Genomic DNA, 19,597 nt, shown 5'->3' on the forward strand with positions numbered 1-19,597 from the left:
GGAGAGGGCCGAGAGCCGCAGCAGCCTTGCGTGCTAGCGAGTGGTAGGCACCGGGAGAAATGCCACCGCGGAAGGTAACGCCTGGACTGTGGCGCTGCCTCTCCAGCAGAGCTGCGTCCGTGTTCTGGACGGGATCCACCTTCACTGCGGGCTTGTCGCGAGGAGGGCACGGCATGGCCCGGAGCCTGGTGGGAGAAGATGTCGCTACCCCTCCGCAGGCCACCGCGCCCTGGGTCTACGTCACCGCCAACTCAGGGGGCTCCCCCTCCCACAGCCTCCCCCCTTCTCCTCCCCTCTGCCCCCTCCCGCCCCTTCTCCTTCAGCACCCACCCCACCCCCCATTACAGCTTTCTGGAGTCAAATGGGGATTTCTATTCCCAGACTCAACTTAGCGCAACTAACTACGGCCCACAGAGAGTAGCAGTTGGGATGAAAAAAATGGAGTTTGAAAAAACAAAAATTAAAGTTGAACTTTTCAAGGAAAAAAGTAAAAAAACAACAGTCATTAAAAAATTGCCACACAGCAGATTCCTTGTAGTGAAGTCTTTCCAGGGGGACCCCATCTTGATTCTGGACTTCATCTGCCGATACTCTGCGTCTGAAAACCCCTGAGCACATTTATCAGGAAGTTGGGTGAAACGCACGCCCTCGGCGGTCTGTAATGCACGCGCGCCCGAGACCCCCGGAAGGATACCCTCGTGTAAATCAGGATCGAGGCTTAGCGCTCAGGTGCCCTGGTCGGCTGAAAATGCATCCCCAGCACGTAGGGATGCGTGCATGTGTGTGTAGCCGTGTGTGCGCGTAAACAGCTTCCCGTAACTGGATCTGCGGCAGCGCTGGTCCTTGGGAGGAAGGGGCGACAACGAGCCGCTGGGATCGTGATTCAGTGCTATTAGGAGAAGAATTATCTGTGTCTGAGTCATCGCGAGCCTCCAGACTTTCCCCGCAGTGTGGCAGAACTTTGTGCTGATGAGACAATAGTGGAGCGTGTGCGTTTCCTACAGGGCAGACCATTCCGGGGCTGGGGGAAGCCTCCAGCCTGCGCCCGGCCGCGGGGGCCCGGTCCCCTCCCCGCGCGGCGCAACCCCCCTAGCCCGGCAGGCGCCGGGGTCCCCGCGGGGCGGGCGCGTCCGGGGCGCGCGCGGGCGGCGCGGGGAGGGGGTCGGGCGCGTGGCGGGCCCCGCGCGCCCTCGCGCGTCCCCCGCGCCCGGGCGCAGCTGGCGCGGTCGGTCTAGTGCAGCGCTCGGCTCCGCGCCTCGGGCGCTCGGCTTCACCTTCAGAGGCGCGGGGCGTGCGCGTCCTCCTCCCCTGGCCGCCGCCTCCCCTCAAAGGTAGGGACCGGGGTGGGGGCGCCGCGGGGCCCGCGGGGGGCGGGGGGCGCGGGGCCCGGGCCTCGACGTGTGGGGGACCGGGCGTGCGCCGCGGGGGTGGGGGGCGCCGGGGAGGGGCTCCCGGGCGCGGGGAGGGCGGCTGGCTTTCCCTGTGGGTAGTTGCTCCGCTCTGCAATTCCAGGAGAGGGAAGATGCAACTTCGGGCGGCCAGGCGAGCGCCCGGGAGGTGGTTTTTACCGCAGTGGAGGGGCGGGGTGGGGGCCGGGGTGGGAGCGCGGAGGAGGCTCCGGCTTTGTACACTTCGTCAAAGGCGACGCGGGAGGAGGGGAGCTCGGATGCGCTCTCCATCCATTAAGAGACAAAGAGCAAATTGCCTTACTTTAAAGTAAAACGCTCCGGCTAATGAAGGTGGGTGATGGGGCTGCGGGGCCCGAGGAGCTGCTTCAATTATTAAGGGTTCGGCTGATGGGATCGATGCCTGTGGGCACCGAGTACTGCTGCCTCAGGGACGTGTTTGCGGGGAGGGGCGTTGTTTTTCCTCCCCCACCCCCCCTGGCTGCGTGCCCGTCAGCTGGGAGCGCCTAAGTGACCCTAACATTAAAGAAGTGAGAGCCTGGAAGGGAAGTTAGGGCAGGGGTGGGGGAGGGGGAGAGGGTTCTCGCAGTGACTCTGAGGAGGGGGGGGGGTCCGGGTGGCAGGGGCTCCTCGGAGATGCGCCCAGCCTGGCGGGGTGGCGGGGGGTGGAGGTGGGGGAGGTATTGATCGCGATATATACGCGTGTATATACAAGAAAAGAGCACTTGGGGTGTGTGTTGGGGGAGGGAGGCTGGAAAAGCGCCTAATCTGCCATTTCCAGGGAGCTCTAACCTACCAAAGAGTTACGATCAGTATTCAGATTAAACCACCTCGTCAAGTTTAAAAGAAACTTTGTATGGATAAGTTTGTTAAAAGCCTGCCGAGTTGGGTATTTAAAACAGCGTTTCGTGGAGGAACGTTGGTTGGTGTGCGGTGACAGTCAGTCCTGGTGGTCTGGGGAGCCGGTGGACCCCTGCTATTAGGGACCAGAGAGACGAGCCTTTTACCGAAAAATGTGGGTCTGTAAGTCAGCCCCATTTATTATCAGCGTTAATAAGCTCCCGCAGCAGACCAGGATCTGAGCAGGAGCTTTTGGGGTTGTGTGTCTGTATCTTACTTATTCCTCTGGGCTTATTGATAAAGAATTACTTGGTCTCCGGGTGTGCAAAGATCAATTTGCTCAGCCCTCTTTTAAAATATATTCATTCTGTGCCTTATTTAATCCAGATGCACAAAAAGCCATTTGCTGCTTCATTGTTGGTTTACATTTTTTGAAAAGGCGACTGGTGTAACCTGTGGAATTTGAAATGCAAATAAAAGCCCGTGGGAGTTGAGGCAGAACAAATCAGCATTTATAAAGTGAAAAAGATTTAATGTCTTTGAAATCATTGCGGAGGAAAAAAACTGGAGAGGGGGAGTGATTTTTCAGGGAGTGAATTGTGACGTCAGGTCTTTTTGGAAAAGATGTTATTTTTAAGGTCTGCAACCCGGGTATGTAAAGTGCTTACAGGAAAAACAGATTACAAGATTAACATCTGTTAACATGATTGTTTATCTCCAGCCAAAAATAGGTCAGTTCTTTCTTAAGGAAACACGATTGCTGGCGCATGCTTAAATAATAAAGTTAAAATAATGAGTTCATAAGTTGGGATCCGCGTTTGTTATCATCTGACCTGTGAAAAATATTTTTTAATTTCGAGATCAGTGAAAGGTCAAAGTCCCTTTTGGGTGTTGAGAACAACTCTTCACCCCGCGTCCACCCCTCCCGGATGACCCCCCCCTCCTTTTTACTGAGAGCTCCCTCTCCGCCCCCACTCGGATTGCTAATTTCCCTTTTCATCCATTGTGGAAGTACAAAATATATTTAAATGGATATTGTCCGACGCCCCCCTCGTTAAAGAAGGCAAACTCGGCACAGATGGCTAACTTTCAGAGCTCTGCTGTTGTTTTACCAATAAATGAAACGGTAGGGAGGAGGGGAAAAAGGGAAACAGCCTTGGAGAGTCTCCCTGCCCCCTGGGTGTGAGTGACGGCTCTGCCGGCCAATCGCAGCGGCTTTCTCCATCCCGGAGGTAATTTGGGGTGTGTGTACGCGCCCGCGCGCGTGCACGCGCCCATGTGTCTGCACACTGTTAAGTCCCACCAACCCCGCGCATCCGCAGGCTCCTGATTTGCACAGTTGTGAGCTGTAGACGTGGACACGCTTTTATCTGAGTCTGCAGCTAGGTGGGCACGCAGCAGTCCAAATGGAGACCCACCCTCCTTCCCCGAGTGTCCTCCTGTGAAGAACGGCCTTCAGAGGTGCTTTCGGATTCAAGCAGAAACCTGTAGAAGGGGAAGAAAAGGAGTAACGTGATTATGCTTCTCAGCAGTTGGGGAATCGAAATGTGTGGTTCCTTCCGTCTCGTTCCCACGCGGCAGGCGCGCCCTGCGCACTTGGGGTCCGAGTGCTGGAGCCCACTCGCCAGGCACTAAGCGTGGAGAGATCGAGGATAGTTGAAACTGGTGTTAACTCTGTAGAAAAAGTGAAGGACAGCATGTACCTTACAACTTCAAATTTTATTTTCTAACACAGGAAGTTGATACTTAAGTCCTTGGCAAATTCTAGAATGTGACCTGCTCGTGGTCAGTGAAAGTTCTGCTGCCCACCCGACTTATGGACGCGAAGCGCTGGTCCGGGCTGCCCCGCACAATGGGCACATTCAGGGGCGGAGTGCGTCACGGCCTCCCCACGTTCCCTGCGGGCTTCGTCTGGCACCAGTTTCCCCAGGAATATCGGTGGTGATGTGTGTGGAAGCCTGTGAACCAGGCTGGCCGTGTGGCACCGCTGTTCAGTGTTGGAGTTGTGCGGCTTCACTCTGGGATGGATGGCGATGCTGCAGGGAACGGGTTAAGCACCCACTTGTGCACCCTCCTTCCCCGAGAGCCTGGCAGGAGACCCCTGGGAGGGACCCCGCGCTCCGGCCTGGTCCACGTTCGGTGTGTCCGGCTGCAGGGCCGCACGGAGGTCACCCCGAGGGTCCAGAGGCGACCCCGGGCGACCTTCGTTTTTCCCCTGCAAGAGCCTAACTCGGTTACGAGGGAGTGTCCAGCCCCACGCCTCCCTCCGGGCCATTTCCGCCCCCCAAATCTGAGTACCACTCGAATTCTGCTCCCCCCCCCCACCATAGGCTCGCGGATTGAGGAATGGGCAGCAGGGGGAGGTGTCGCTGGATTAAATCATTCCTATTTCTGTTTCTCCCTGCGGTGCGGCGCTGGGCCCGGGGCGCCGGGGGAGGGGGGCGGAGCGGGGGCGGGGGTATTTACCTGCCCGCCCCAGGGGCGGGGGCGGCGGCCTCTCGCGGCCTGGCTTACTGGGGGAGGGCCGTGGGCGGGGCGGGTTGGGCCGAGAGGTGGGGGAGGGCCCGGCCAGCGCCCCCGCCCCCCGGCGCCCGCCCCCCGCCCCCGTCATGTGGAGCGGACGTCACAAGCCTGCACTGTAACCCAAGAAGTGAAAGAGACGGGGACCCACGGCCCAACTTCGCACCGTAACAAAGGCAGGGGTCGGTGCGGGCCAGAGGGGGTCTAGTTAGGGAGCGATCGGGCTGAGGGGAGGGTGCGGGGGATGGGGCTGGGGGGTGGGGCCGGCAGGGCCCGGGGCTGCGCTGGGGCGGGAGACTGGGGGGCCTGGTCCGGGAGTGAGGGCCTGGTCTGGGAGTGGGGTTCTGGCTGGGGCGGGGTTTGCGCGGGGGCGGGGAGTGGGGGCCGGGGCGGGGGTGTGCGCGGTGGGGCGGACCGAGCTCCAGGGGCCGAGGCGCGGCGGAGGCCAGGTAATTGGTTTCTATTTTAAACTTCACTTTGTCCTGGCGGAGGTGGGGCGGTGGGAAAGGCGTGGCCCCCGGGCGATTACATAAGTGTTCATATCTCATTCGGCCCCGGGTCGGGGGCAGCGCGCGCGTTTGGGCGCGAGGTGCCGGGGGCGCCGGGCCCGGGCGTCCCCGTGCGGGGCTGCCGCGCGTGGAGTTGTGTCCTGCAGGGGGGACCTGATGCGTGTCGGCCGTGGGGAGCGTGCGTGCGCTCCGGGCTCGGGCTGGCAGCCGCGGGGTGCCCGTGGCGGGGTCCACGGGGTAACAAAGGGCAGGGCTGCGGGACCCTGGGCCGCGCACCGCGCTGACCTAACGGCAAGTCACGAAAGTCTTAATTAAACGTGCCAGAGAAAGGCCTTTCCCCCATGAACCTGCCCTTCGGCCTCCCATCTTGATTAAAGATGATTAAACATTGAGGTCCACCCCACACCCCGTGGTTGTGTGAGAAGTGCCATTAAAGGGCTGCCTGGAGGGGAAGCCGGGGTGGGGTTCTCCTAACAGGGTCGTCTCCAGATCATTTTTCGTGCCGCCCTATTAATAAGATTGCAGTATTTTGGTTTAGGAATGTAAGTGCTACTTTAAGGAACTCGGCATGCATGCTATTTGATGGGATACTTTCTACTGCCGCGCAAAAAAGAGCTCGTTTTATCATTTGTTTGTTCCTCCTTCATTTTCCCTTGCATTCTTTGATTGTGGCGTCAAAATAGCTGTGTTATTTATATTGACACAGACCGGCCAGAATTAAACATAGCACATGCCCCTGCTGCGCATGAATTGGAGACTTTTCCTCCTCTGTGTAAAATTGGAGGGTGGCCGGCGGTGCCTGGGTCTGAGGGTTGGGTGTCTGAACAAGGACAGACTTAGTTTCACAAGAGCGACTCCCAAGCTGTCCTGAATGGGCCCTGGGAGAAACTGAGCTCCGACTCAAGCGTTTTGGTCGTGGAATTGGGATTCTGGTGTCTTAAGATACAAATGCACTATGTCTGATGGCTTGGTTTTGTTAAACTTGCTAATTTGAATACCCTGAAACATTAAGAGTGCATTAACATTCCAAAACAAGTAATAACCCCGAGGGGTGTGCAGTAAAGCTAACCAAGAGAAGTGGGAATGTCTCTGAAAAGAAACATAGTAGCCAAGGAGTGCCTTCGGTGGGTACAGGACTCAACAGTGGGAGGAGACAGGGGTTTTGCTTAGTTTTATTTCTGAAAGCTTTTGTTTGTCAGGGTCCTCTTTCCCAATGGCTTAGTGTGCTGAAACATGCTGGATCGAGAACTGCAGCTTTTGGATGTGTAACTGATGTTCCTGGCTGATGATCCGAGAGTAGTTGACATCCTCAGTGTTAACGCCATTGTTATTTGTAAAGGGTCTTTAAAGTTGACTCATTTAGAGATTAAAGTTTTCTTGGGACTCTGAAGTCATAGGTTTCTAACTTCATGAGATATTGTCCCAGAGACCAACACGGAGTGAATAGAATGAGAGATGTTTTTGAAAACAAGTCGGTGCTAAAATCACCTTGTCTCCACTTCCATGAATTAAACTTTAACTTCCTTTTCCTTACTTGCTCCCACGTGGAGATGTTGGAGTCTTATAGGTGGAGCATTTGATGTGGAGCTTAAGTTTAGCAGCAGTTATGTGAGAAAGAAAAGGAGACTTTAAAGAATAACTCGAAGTGAGGTAAACGCTAACAGATGGTTCTCAGCCTTCCTGCCCAGGGAAGAGTGATAATGTGACCGAGGCGTCTCAGCAGGGTTTAGCCATGGGTCGTACTTGAAAAACCAGGACTCAGCTTATTGGGTGGCTGTGGATTTTTATTTATTCACTTTTTAGGCTGTGTATTGGTCTTATTCATAATTTACTGGAAGGAATCTTTTAAAGAGAACGGGAATGGCTGTAAGTCTGATGGGAGATCGTGTTTAGAGTTTCAACTGCATTATACCTTAATGGCATAGAAATAGGAAACTGAAATAGAGGGTGACTATGATCAGCAGGAAGGAGCTTGTGCAAACGTGTGTGCTTTCCTTTTATAGTATGCTCTTTTTGAATGTTCAAGACATTACACTGTTTTGGTTTTTATTCCACTTTCAACATTGGCGTTAATTATATAATTAAAAGTGGTATTTTGCTTGTAATGTAACTGGATTTCTCACTGAATAGAGCAACTCTTTTGTGCAGGGAACAGATAACTTTTTCGTTGGTGTTTGATGGCCACATTTAGCTGGAGACATCTCAGCTTCCTCAGTGGTAGGCGTAAATTTAAGCAGAAGTAATAGAAATGGCCTAAGAAGGTGGAATGTGTTTGATTAGATATCTGTGTTACATGTATTTGAACGCAGAGGCAACATTCCTTCAAGAGCAGACGTCTTACACGTCTTACATGCAGGAGATGTTTATACATTTCAGCACTTGGATGGAATTACTCTGACACAATCCTTTCAAAAATGCATCTCTTTGCTGTTCTAACCCCTCCTCCTCAAAAGTTCTGGAGGCTGTGGGAAAAGTCCAATTAACTCTCTTCTTCCTGAATGCGGTCCCAGAGAAAGCTTGTGGGCCTGTGGGCTGTGCGGCCCTGGCCCTCCGGGGTGCTGCTTGCTCCTGTCACTGTCCTGACGCTGACCACGGAGCCAGCACCCAGCACACGGCCCGGCCTTGGCCTCCTTAGCGCTGGGCGCCTCTGACCTCCTCCTCCAGAATTATTCATGTCTAAACACGGAGAGTTACTTGTGCCACTGTCTTTAGCTCCCAGACTCTTACTCTGCTGGTAGGAGACCACGTCTCCTTTGAATTTGCGTTTTCCAAGCGCATAGCAGTGTCGGTGTGGATTTGTTCTGGGGTCTGATCAGGGCTGTTTGGAACAGGTCTCCGTGCGTGGTATGGAGACAGACAGCAGGATGGAGCTTTCGGAAGTCAAATGCCAGCTCTCAGATAGCAGGATGGAGCAGCTGGGCTGTGGAATGCAGGTATGCCTCCTTGTCCGCCATTCAGTTGGCCCTGGAGTTCGGGTACCAGCAGTGATTCCACTCTCGCTCTGCGTTGGGCCTGGAACTTGGTGGTGGCATGAGTCACAGCGGGGGCTGTGGCCCAGCTCTCCCTCCTGTCTTCCCCTCGGGACTGTTACCCCACCCTTTTCCGTCCAACAGCTAACTGTGTTGGCAGCAGCCTGTTAAGGGTTTGAGTGTGCCTGTGGGCCACACGAGTGACAGCATTTTTCAGGTTCAAGCCTTGGCCTCGGTTCTCTCTGGATCCAGGAGCAGCTGAGTTTGGGTGGGGGAGGTAGGCCGTTTCTCTTTGATGGAGGGGTGACCTCTGCCCTGAGTGAATTGAGACCCCCCCACCTCTCTCACCGGAGCGAGGGCGAGTGATTTATGGTGGGGCGCTTCGTCCTTGGCTTCGAGCTCTGAATATCTGACGGTTTTAAGAAATATTGGCAAATTGTCACAGGCTCGTTTGAAGAAAGGAATCACATTAAATGTTTCTTTATACAGAAGTTATTAATACAATTAACTTATGGGAAGAAGAAAAACTTTCACTATACGTTCAGAATGTCTCATCCAGTTCTTTAAAGAGCATTTTTATTTTAAAATTAGTTTTCTCCAGGAGAGGACTATTTTAGGGTTGTCACTTAATTAGCCGCAAGGACACATATATGCAGGCAGTGTGCTCGGCTCGCATTTGGAATTTATACTGTCTACTAAGGTATATTGAGTATATTTTGGATGGACTGGTGAAAATGAGCAGTTGCAACTGTCTGTTTCGTGTGTTCTTTATCCCTTGCATCTGGCTACACGTGATGTGAACAGCTGAAGCTCTTCTTTGCAAAGCTGGAGCTGGCTGTCATATTTACGTCCAGAATGAAGAGTTTTCCAGCGCCATACACTGGAATTGTAAAGAAGTGCAATTTGTGGCTTTCCACATTCCTTAAAAGTAGTTTTCCAAAAAAGATCTAGCGTTTAGTCTCCAGTTCAAATGCTACTAAAAATTACAGAGCACGAGTAATTAGAGATGCGGTGATTTTTAGAACCCAAACATGTGAATGTACGTGTAAGAGGGTGAGTACAGCACCACCCCAAGTGCAGAAAAAAGAGATCGAAAAGGCAGCTGCATCAGGGGTAGGTATGTTCACTGCGTGTCTCACGTATGTGTTCCTTCCAGGCGATTTCCTTTCTGGGTCTTCCTGTTTTGTTGTTGATGTTTTGTGGTCAGGAATTGAATCAAGTCGTTACATTCTGAAAATTTACTTTAGGAGAAATGTGTTACTTGTGACTGTGACGTTCAGACATGTCCTCAGTGGAGTATTGAAAGGGTGACAAGATACCAAGATTTTTTCTTTTTTTTCAAGACGAAAGTAATCGGGCGTTTTATTCCTTCAGAAACAGGTAGACGTGTCTTTCGCTGTCCCTGACCCTTGGGGAACTGCTCTTGTCAGCTCGGCCTTCCCTGTGCAGCTGTCCTGGTGTTTTTTTGCTCATTTAGGGGATGGTGAGCGTAGGCCAACATGTGGTGTTAGCTTTCAGAACATAGTTGAAGGGAGATTCTGAAAAATTGAGGTTCTCTGTTGAAACTCTGATTTTATTCTTAGCCACCAAGAATTTTTAAAAAGCCCTTTTTTCCCCAGCATAATGGCCTCCCTTGAAAAGCCCTCTCCTCTTCAACTTTTTCCACGAAAAGTAAAGGGTCGTTGTGGACGAATTTTTGCTCTTTGTTTTGGAAAAGTGCGCACGTGTCTGTGTTTGCCATATGGCACTGTTTAACCTGCGTCGCTCAGGCTGACCCGGGCAGCGTGAGGCACTGAGTCCTTTCAGCATTCCAGAATGTTCTTTGAAAGGCTGGTGAGGGGCGTGTGCAGAGTTGTGTGGAGACGCCGGCTCTGTCCTCTGTGGCTTCTCCTTCTGCTGACGTTCAAGAGCCATGAGCAGGTGTCACTTTTTTTTTTTTTTCCCTGAAATCATTTTTGAGGGGCATAGTTTGAAATGAAATGTTGGCTGATGGTGTTAATCCAGGGAAACAGCCCGACGTAAGTGGTTCGAACTCAGGCTGTTTGTAAACAGGCTGAGGTTTGGGCTGTAAGAAAGGGCTTGGACTGTTCAGTGCCTGAATGTTCTGGTGACTAACCTACAGCTAAAAGATACATATCTTTTTCCCTTAAAGAATTAGTTTTTTTTTTTTTTTAAGTGGATGGATCAACCAGTGAGCAGAAGGGTGATCCCATCCTGTGGTTTAAACTTTCATGTTGCTCCCCTGGAATTATCTAGAGGCAGAACTGTGATGTTTTCACTTTAGAATTTGTTTTGTTTACACGCTTAGGAATTTTTGCGTAGACGTGTATTTCATCACAAGGGTGGCTGCTAACAGCCACATCTCAGGAGGCTATTGGTGTGACCGTCACCAAAGATTCTACCTCTGTTTTTAAGGCCCCGTGTGGCCGTGGCGTTGCCCACCAGGGCGAATGTGTCTCCGGATACTCTGTCCTGCTGGGTTTGTCTCATTAGCGTTCATCATACTGTTCATCTTGTTTTAAAGAAGGAAGTAAAGGAGTTTATACACACTGATGAGTGTTGCCCGTAAAGCACAGGTGGGCGCCCGCGGGGGGAGCCGCGCTGCGCAGAGACTCGGCGCGGTGTGAGTGGGGCTGCTCTGGGGGACACGTACTTCACACTGGCCTCGTCAGTGACCTGGAGAGAAGATTTTCAGTGCCAGTTTGAAAAAATACCATCCTTCACGTTCATCATCACCGTCCCACCAGACTCAGATTCATCACACCGAAGCTTTCCATGTCCTCAGCGTGACCATTAGCACAATGACGATAATTTGTTCCTTTGAGTCACACTGAGTGTAATTTGAATTAGTGCTGTTGTGATGAGTACAGCTCAGCCCACGTGCTCCAGTGGCTTCCTTATTTCAAAAATGGCTTTTTACTTTTTAAAACAGGAGGCCAGGAAGGCGATCTCAGGCCTAACACCAACCTAAAAAGCGTAACTGTGAGTAAATAACTGAATTCCTCATGTGAAAACACTTGCCCTAGCAACGTAAACTTGGGACAGTTCTGTAGAGTCATGGGATTAGTGGTTTAGTGGTTGGATTAAAATTGGCCTCAGTAAATTACCCTGGTGACAGAAAGGCAGAATCTGTTAATGGTTTTACAGGAAGATTGGCTTATCAGTTATTTTCTGGGTTAATGAAAGATTATGGGCTGCTTAAAATTTGAACTTTAGAGAGGAAGGTTAATTTCCTAATAGCCACACATTTTAAAGTGTCTGTAGGGACTGGTTAAAAAGAAAAGTTACTGCGCTTAGAATTTGGGATTTTTTGTGCGTGTGGGAGTAGATTTATGATCCATGTTTGTTCCCATACAAATATTCTGGGGGCTGTTTAGAGGATGCATTTCAGCCAGTCATTAAATTAGGTCTTCCCAGTGTCCATGGAAATAGTAGACCATTCTGGGAAGTGCATTAGATCTTTGGGGCCAAAAAGGCACCATTTGGCTGCTCACTGAGCTGCACCTTCCCGGCCTGAGCAGGTTAAGGTGGTTCCTGCTCCAGAGTGTGGCTTTCCTGTCTGTCAGGAGATTCAAAGTGATTCCACAGAAAGACTGCGAAGGAAAACACTTTTGTTCGTGATTATTTACTTTTCTTTATGTGTTTCTGTGATTCCTATTTGGACTTGTTTGAAAAGGTTAATGTTGAGAGTTGTTATGCAGGTTACGGCAGGTGACTGAGAGATGGTCTGGGGGTGAGCCCTGACATTTCACAGGTGCTGAGATGTGGAGGGCGTCAGTGGTTCAGCCGCAGCCGCTGCGGTGGAGCCGGCTCAGACCCAGGTTTTGTGACGCACAGACCAGGCCCTTCCCCGCACGCCGTGCGGAGCGCACAGAACCCGGTGAGGTCGCAGCCTGGTTTCAGGATGAGCGAGCCAAGAAGGTGCGCTGTCGACGGGGCCCTGCGAGCTTCGCAGAGCGCGGCCCCACCAGGTGCCGGGCTACCTGGGGCAGAAGTATCGGGCCCCACTTCAGTTTCACTTTCTGACCTTTGGCTCGATCTCCAGAGAGAAGAAAAAATATTGACTAAGTTTTTGCACCTCTCGGCGGGGCTGACCTGTTCTTGTGAGGACCGGACAGGCTGTCCTCCTGAAAGGTGACTGTGGTGTCAGAGCGCTCAGACCAGGAGGGAAAGGGGAGCCTGTCACCCAAGACCTGGCAGCTGTTGGCACCTGCTCCCAGCTCAGCGCGGGGCCAGGGTGCAGGTTAGGGTTAAGGGTAACATCCCCCTCAAGGCACTTTTATAAGACAGCAAGTCTAGGAGGCAAAGTCCTAGAAGAAAAAAGCCACTGTGATATTGCGGGGAAAGGGGTGCTTGAAGCCCATTGGTGGCTGTGATGGACCCCTAGGTTTTCATGGGCATCCTGTCTGAAGCCACAGCAGAGGGGAAGGGCGCACGCCGGTGGAGAGCAGGGCATGTGTCCTGCGAGGCTCTCAGCGCGATGGGGAAGGTGCTGCTGAGGCCCAGAGGGTCTGGGGATTGAGTAGGAGCTGCTGACTGGGTGGGTCAGGGAGGAGGCCCAGATGGGGACCGGGCCAGGTGGGCACCTTGCCCTCCACATATCTCTGGTGCAGGGCGACAAGATGGCAACGAAGAGGAAAGAAGAAGGGGAGAGGAGCAATCTGAGCACAGTGTGACCACCCTTCCGTTTTTCCTCTCTGATGGCAGTTCCGACGTGTGACCACACAGCATCCCCAGGGCCTGGCCGGCCGGGTCCTGTTCTGCTCCTGGACAGTGTATGGAATCTGGGAGGTCCATCCCCTCCGCCTGCTCCGGTGAATTTGGGAGCTGGGCCAGGGTGCCGTGAATTTTCCTTCATTGCCCATGAGCCACTTAGAAAACCTGTCTCCTTTACGTCTCCCATGTGGGCAGACACGGCCAGCCTTCTAGCAGTTAAGAGGAGAAATCAGTGAACTGAGACTCAGATTTAGAATCTGCTTTCCCTTTTCCAAAGAAGATAGCAGTGCTGAGTGCTTTTTCATGATTTACCTGAAACCATGTCCTAGGGAGCTGGCTGCCTTTCTGGAAGTTTCTCAAACTGTGTCATGACCAGTGTAAAGTCAAAGTTGCAAAGATTTATTTAATCGGTGCATGGACATCATCCTGGATGCCCTCGTGTGAGAATTTCTGCAGGCTTGTTGGAGAATCTGGAAATTTGAACTCTATTCCTCGTATGTTGGTAGGAAGAGTTTGCTGGTTTGACCTCGTTGCATTCCATAAAGGGTATGAGGCGCACCTGATGTCAGACATTATATATAGAGTAAAACATAAGTACAAGTGGGGAACAAGGAAATGGAATGATAGTCACGACCGGGGAAGACAGGATTGCACACCCCAGACGTCGCGTGCTCTCGGTGGGTATCCTGGGACCCACGGTGAGAGTCTCAGCTTTCCGGCAGCTGAAACAAAGGGCGAGACAGGGCCATTGATTTGTCGAGTCAGTGGTAAGGGCAGAGCCCACCAGTTCTTCTGGGGAAGACGAGCCTTCCTCAGCCTGTAGCCCTAAGGGAAACCTGCCGCGCTGGTTTGCGTGTCGGGCCTTTTCTGTGCGTTTTTATGTGGCCAGCCTGCAGCACTCTGAAGGCGGATCTGCAGTGCTTCCCAAAGCTGGTTCCTCGAAGCTGCTCTGATCCCAGGGGCCCAAGGACGTCAGGACACAATATCCTGCACTGAGAGCTGTTACTTGAACCACTGTGACAATGCGATCCCAGCTTTACGGTTTCCCATTGTGTATCAGAAGCTTAATTTTGGTCACCAGTGACTTCTTACAGACTTGAACCAGGTTCGGCGCTTGCCTGAGTAACCAGCCCCCTAGGAAGCAGCTGGGAGGCGCCCTGTGGAGGCTCACTTCCCGCCCGCAGGCGGCCGTTCTGGGTGTGTGGCTTAGTACCCGTCACGGTTCCGAGGTAACAAGTCATTTTAGCCCCCTTGCCCCTGGAGGACACAGGGACCCTCACAGTTAGGGACCTTGGGCACTCTGGCTAGACCGTCCTCTGGGCGGTCACCTTGGGTCTCTGCACTTCCTCCTGCTGGAGAGGTCACAGGGAGTTTGTTGGGTCCTGGTCCGAGCCGTCTGGAATTGTCACTGGAGAGATGGAGACAATGCTGTGGAAGACCAGTGTCCCTCCTCCTGGCCACCTCGCCCCTTCTAGGTGGCGGGGGTTACCGATGGCCCCCCCAGGAGGAGTGGAAGCCTGTGTGCAGGGTCCCCGGAGCTGGGACTGGCTGCCTGAGCCTTTTGGGCCTGAGCCTGTATATGGTGTGCTCACTCTGAAGCTGAGCGGAGGTTCTGCGTAACCCGTCAGGAGGGAGAAGTTTGGAGGGTGGTCTGAGGATTTGAAGCGTCCAGCCGTCCGGCCAGCTGGAGGCTGTCGGGGGGCCTGGCCTGCCCTGGGCCCCCTGGCGCTCTGTTCGCCTCCCGCCCCGGCTGCCTCTTCTCCAGGTTGGCTTAGGGAGTTTGTGCGGAGCCTCAGAGGGGCCTGAGCTGGGAGACCGGGGCCTCTCCTGCCGGCCTCTAGGGCGGGTCGGCAGGCTTGCTCTTTAAAGGGCCGGATAGCAAGTATTTCGGGCTTTGTGGGCCGAAACGTCTTGGTGGGAGCCTGTGCACTCTGCCTGGTCACAGTTACAGAAGTAGCCGCAGACAACACGCCAGCGAGTAAATAAGCTTCATTTGTGGACACCGAAACTTGACTTCCATAGAACTTCACGAGTCACAAAATACCATTCTCCCTTTGATTTTTCTTCCCAGGCACTTAAGAATGTAAAAACCCATCTCAGCTCACAAGCCGCACAGGCGCTGGGCAGGCTGCGCTTGGCCCTGGGGCCCTGGGCTGTGGGATGCTGACCCTCGCCCTGGGGACAGTGTTGCCTGGGAAATAGAATGCTTCTGTCATTTTAGGGGCTTGTAGTGAGCCTGTGAAAAAAGGTTAAAGACATGGGTAAAATGAATGTTCATAGTATGTTTCATTTAACCCGATACATCCAAAGTGTTACTTGAAGATGTAAAAATGACACACAAATTACTACTGAGATGGTCCTTGCTCTTTGTTTCACACGAAGTCTTTGAGATCTAGCGTGTGTTTTCCACTTAGGGCTCAACCTGATTTGGCCTCGGCCCGTTGGGCTACCGTGGAGGATGGGGCAGGTGTGGCCTTGAGATATGGGCACCTTTCATTGTCATCCCTGGCCCAGGATTGAAGTTGAGTCCGGAGTCTCCACTCCCTAAGTCCAGCTGTTTATAGACAAGGACTAAGGGGAGACACGATACTTTGGAAATACCTCCATTGAATACTAGCCGGGGAAAATAGTTCTTTCTCACCACTCTCAGTATCCAGGCTGGGAGCCAGGGTTGGCAGCAGTGGGGCACTGGACACTGAAGGGTGTGCTGGGGTGGCCGGGAGGCTGGGGCCTGACCCCAAGAGTGTCTGCCTCTCCTTGAGGCCCTGGAAGATTGGCCTCGCACGCTCTGAACGCCGTCCTGTCTTGGTATCTTCCTGGGTTCCCTGCAGCCAAGCCCCCACCTGGGACGTAGCATCCAGTAACTCAGGTGGAGGGAGAGATGGCAGTGTGGCTTCCCATCCAGCACCCAGTGGTGGTCACTGCTGGCCGGTGTGGAGCCTGTGTGCCTTGACTTGTTCATCTGTGAAATGGGTAGAGACGCTGGCCTTCCCCTGGGGCCAGGGTTGCACAGGGCGCAGTGCATCGGGGAGAGAGGAGTGGAAAGCAGGCTGGATTCCAGGGAAAGGCCACTCACCCGAGAACTTCAGAAAGCAGAGGGAAGGTCGTGGTGGTTCTAGTTTATTCTGTCTCATCCAGTGGTAATTTTACAGCCAGCATGTAAACATAGACATTTTACATCCAGCTTAGAAATGGATTTGTTTCTTCCTATTTTTTGCACATTAAAAAAAAAATCCTCTGTTTATTTGACAAAAGTGTTGTGGCCTAATTCAGTTAGGTGGATGTTTCTGCTGAGCGTATTAAGCCCGAAACCTGTTTGTATCCTAATTGGCCACGTTTTTGTTTACCTCCCAGTAGGAAAAGCAGATTTACAAAATATAGATACTGTTAGCTTTGCTTGAGGGCTTGAGGTATACCTGGAGTGAAAAGCGCTGGCAGGGTTCATTTATTACTTTGTAAATTGTTGCTGTAAAGGCAGGGCACCAGCAGCCTGCCCTCCGTGCTGAGAACCGGAGTGTTTTTCTGAGATGGTGGCTGCTCGGCTCCTCCCCCACATTCTCTGCGGACGGACTTGTTACTGTCTCGTCCGCTCCCGGGTCCTGGAGATGTGAAATACAGTTGTCGGACGAGCACTTTGAGCTCTTGTATCAGAGCTCGTGGAAGTGCTGACGTTCGGGGTTTTCGCTTCGGAGGGCCCCGTGGAAAGGCAGAAGCTCCTTTTTCTCGGAATAGGTCTGGAACCAATGGATTTCATCAGGCTTTTGAAAGTAGGTCATTTCCATATAATAATAAGACTAAAAATGAAAATTTCCTCCCTGCAAATGGGTAACAATAATGGTTCTGGAAAGCTGTTTCTCAGAGGGAAGTATAGTCAGTAACTCAAAGCAAATGAACCCCCTAAATGTAAGAGGATGCTTCTTTTGAGGAGATGAGGGTTAAACGCAGTGGAATGAATTTTTGTTCTCTTACGTCAGTTGTGGTTTTTGAGCATGATTCGTGTGTCGTTCTGGTGCAGCAAGGAATTGCAGCGAGGCGCACAGAGGCCCTGCCCTCACGGACCTCACAGCAGGCCATCTTGGCAGTGCTGGCGAGGCTGCTTTGGGGTGGGTTGGCAGCCAGGCAGAAGGGCACTTACAAGTATAAAATTGCAGGAGAATCACGTTGTGTCGGTGTACTTATTACCTGCCACAGGTAGGCACAAAAACCCGCCATTCTCAGAGCCCATGCAAAGCTAGTCTTCATCCTCAGGTGTCTCAAGACGGCTGTTCTATTTGGTGGTTCAGTTTTGTCACATTTTCAAGGTTAGACCTAGTTAAATTGCTTCCTCATTCTGGGGCTTCCCTGCTCTTCATGCCTGTAAATGCAGGTGCAGGTTGCAAGTTTATTATTTAGACTGAGGGTCAAGTTCCATGTCTTGCCCTGTCAGTCACTGAAACGCTGCTTTTGATAATTAAATGGTGTTGAAACAGACTAGGATTCTGTTTACTCTCGAGTGTGGAACCACAGTACCGTGTTCAGAAAACTTATCAGACTTTTTATTTTTTTAAATAAGATCGACTATCTTTCAGGTGGAATAACAAAGTCCAAATCTACATGGTTCAGCTCTGATAAAAAGTGCTGTTTATCTTTCTTCTGTTTCAGCAGCTCAGCAGAACAGTGCCTTGGACAAGTGTGTTAGTTTAGGCAAAAGGATATTTCTTTAAAGGAGAAATGAGAACTTTCAGTGTTTGGAGCACCATTTTCCTAGTGTGTGGATCTGAAATTCTTTGGGGAGTTTTGCAAATTCACATGCGTCTCAATGAGTTAGGTTTCACAAGCAGGCCCTGATCTAGGAAGTGATTGACGGCCCCAGAGCTGGTCACCCCGTGCTGGCCGTGCATCTGGGCGGGGGCTTAGGAGCTTAGGTGGATTCTGCGCAGTCATGCGAGATTTATGGGTATTCATTTGCCTCAGGATCTGCTAGTCAGATGGGACGTCAGCATCACGATAAATTAAAGGGTTCTGATGAAAACATCCCTTTCTTTGGCAAACCGTGACTGCTTTTGGAAGTTAGTGGAAAACAGAGGACTGCGGGCTTCCATGTAATCACTCAGGGCTGAACTTCTTTCCTGTTCATTTAGAAGTCGCTTTGTTTAGTTCGCTTTAAGATGTCTGAAGTTGGAGCTACGAATTTGAGCTCTGTCCTATTTTCAATTGAGCGGAGTTGTAGCGGCCAAGCCCGGCGCGCTGCCCCTCCCGTTCTCCTGTAACTTTGTTTCTTCTGAAGAGTTCCACGTGCTGGCAGGGCGGCGAGTTGATCTGAATGTCCCTATCCCAGGAAGTTGATATGAAGCCACGCATTTTAATTACCAAACCGGAAGCGAACGTGGGCAGCTGGCACCCGAGGTCTGACGCTGTGTTTCTCTTGCGGGAGGGGTTGAAGACAGACACGGTGCTTCACCTGGAAGCTGTGCTCAGAAATGTTCGCAAACGAGTTACATAGCAGGTGGTAGGGCTTGCGCTCAGCATGAATAAGGTACTTGGTTCGATCCCCAGCACCTCTACTTAAAACAAAACAAAACAAAAGAAAAAGCTGCAGGGAAGTTCACAAAATGGTCCTAAGACACAGGCGGTGGGGATGGTGTTAATACATGAATTGATTTTCAACCACATATTTGAGCAATTTAATTATAGCCAAATGCTTAGGGCGATGTTCCCCTTGTGTCAACTAAACGGTTTCTTTTCAGATAATTATACAAAATGCATAGTTCGTAGACGGCAGAGACTCCGTCATCTTTGCCATCAAGATACGTACAATCCAAAGAGGAAACTGCATTTGGAGGAAAAGGAACGTGTGTGACATTTCACAACACGGATGCCGTTTTGTTTTATGCAAGCTGCTGCTTGCTGAGTGCCTTCTGGGCGCCAGTGACGGTACTGGGCATTTAAATACTCGAGCTTAATGAATGCACTTAGATTTTTAACATATGTGTATAAACTTTAATTTAAACATTCAAATGAGGCCTTGTTGTGTGAGTTTACCTGCAGCTTCGTAACATAACCTCACCGCTGACTCTTTTCAAGGGATATGTGCAGTGTGGATGTTCGTATACCCGCTCTGTGATTTCCAAACGCCCGGGACCCAGTGTGGCCCACTCTGTGGGAGCGGCCGGCCTTGCCAGCTGGTTGTCGGCCCCAGGAAGCCACTCCGTACTTGTGCCCATGGTGGCATTTGTGTCACTGCCAGTTCCCAGTGTGCAGTGAGCTTCTCCGATACACAGTTCTGTGCACTTGTGGGGATTTTTTTGGCAGAAAGGGGGCATTTTCATGGGTTGATATTGCCGATTTTCCCAACAGGATGTCAAAATGCCCCCAACCCCCCCGCAGCAGTCAGGGACCTGTGGTTTCCTCTTGATCAGCACTTGGAGTTATCAGCCTTTCAGTCTTGGGCAACTTGATATGGAATATTCCTCATTGTACTTTAAACATTTAAAGCTACATTGCGATGCTGAGTACATCTGAAGTTTGCTGGCTGTTTTATTTCTGCTGTGAACCACCTGTTCATTGACTCAGTCAGTTTTTCCACTGAGTTATTCATGATTTGTTGCTTTGTAAGAACATTTTGTTTATCAGGACAATAGCCTTGCGGTTGGTTGTT

The 19,597-nt window shown here is 51.8% G+C and overlaps 1 protein-coding gene and 1 long non-coding RNA gene across 7 annotated transcripts in view; one reads left to right on the forward strand and one right to left on the reverse strand.

The window, feature by feature from the left end:
* The first annotated feature begins 1,050 nt into the window (after positions 1-1,050).
* The window catches only part of ZNF516 (zinc finger protein 516), a 95,612-nt gene continuing 77,065 nt past the window's right edge, over positions 1,051-19,597 (forward strand). Inside the window, exons 1-2 of one of the 6 annotated variants that reach the window (XM_072952026.1) lie at positions 1,642-1,739; positions 11,177-11,226. The gene's annotated coding sequence lies outside the window, so the exon portion shown is untranslated. Of the gene's footprint in view, positions 1,332-1,641; positions 1,740-4,888; positions 4,949-5,180; positions 5,216-11,176; positions 11,227-19,597 lie in introns of those variants that run through there. The other 5 variants (XM_072952022.1, XM_072952024.1, XM_072952023.1 and 2 more) reach the window with 5 other exon arrangements.
* LOC140690510 (uncharacterized) lies at positions 3,947-4,773 on the reverse strand. The gene is made up of 2 exons (XR_012065823.1): positions 4,713-4,773; positions 3,947-4,461 (listed from the first exon to the last, which is right to left on the reverse strand). It is a non-coding gene; the product is annotated as an uncharacterized lncRNA (long non-coding RNA).

Source organism: Vicugna pacos, chromosome 30, assembly GCF_048564905.1.
Source record: "Vicugna pacos chromosome 30, VicPac4, whole genome shotgun sequence".
NCBI classification, from domain to species: Eukaryota; Metazoa; Chordata; class Mammalia; order Artiodactyla; family Camelidae; genus Vicugna; species Vicugna pacos.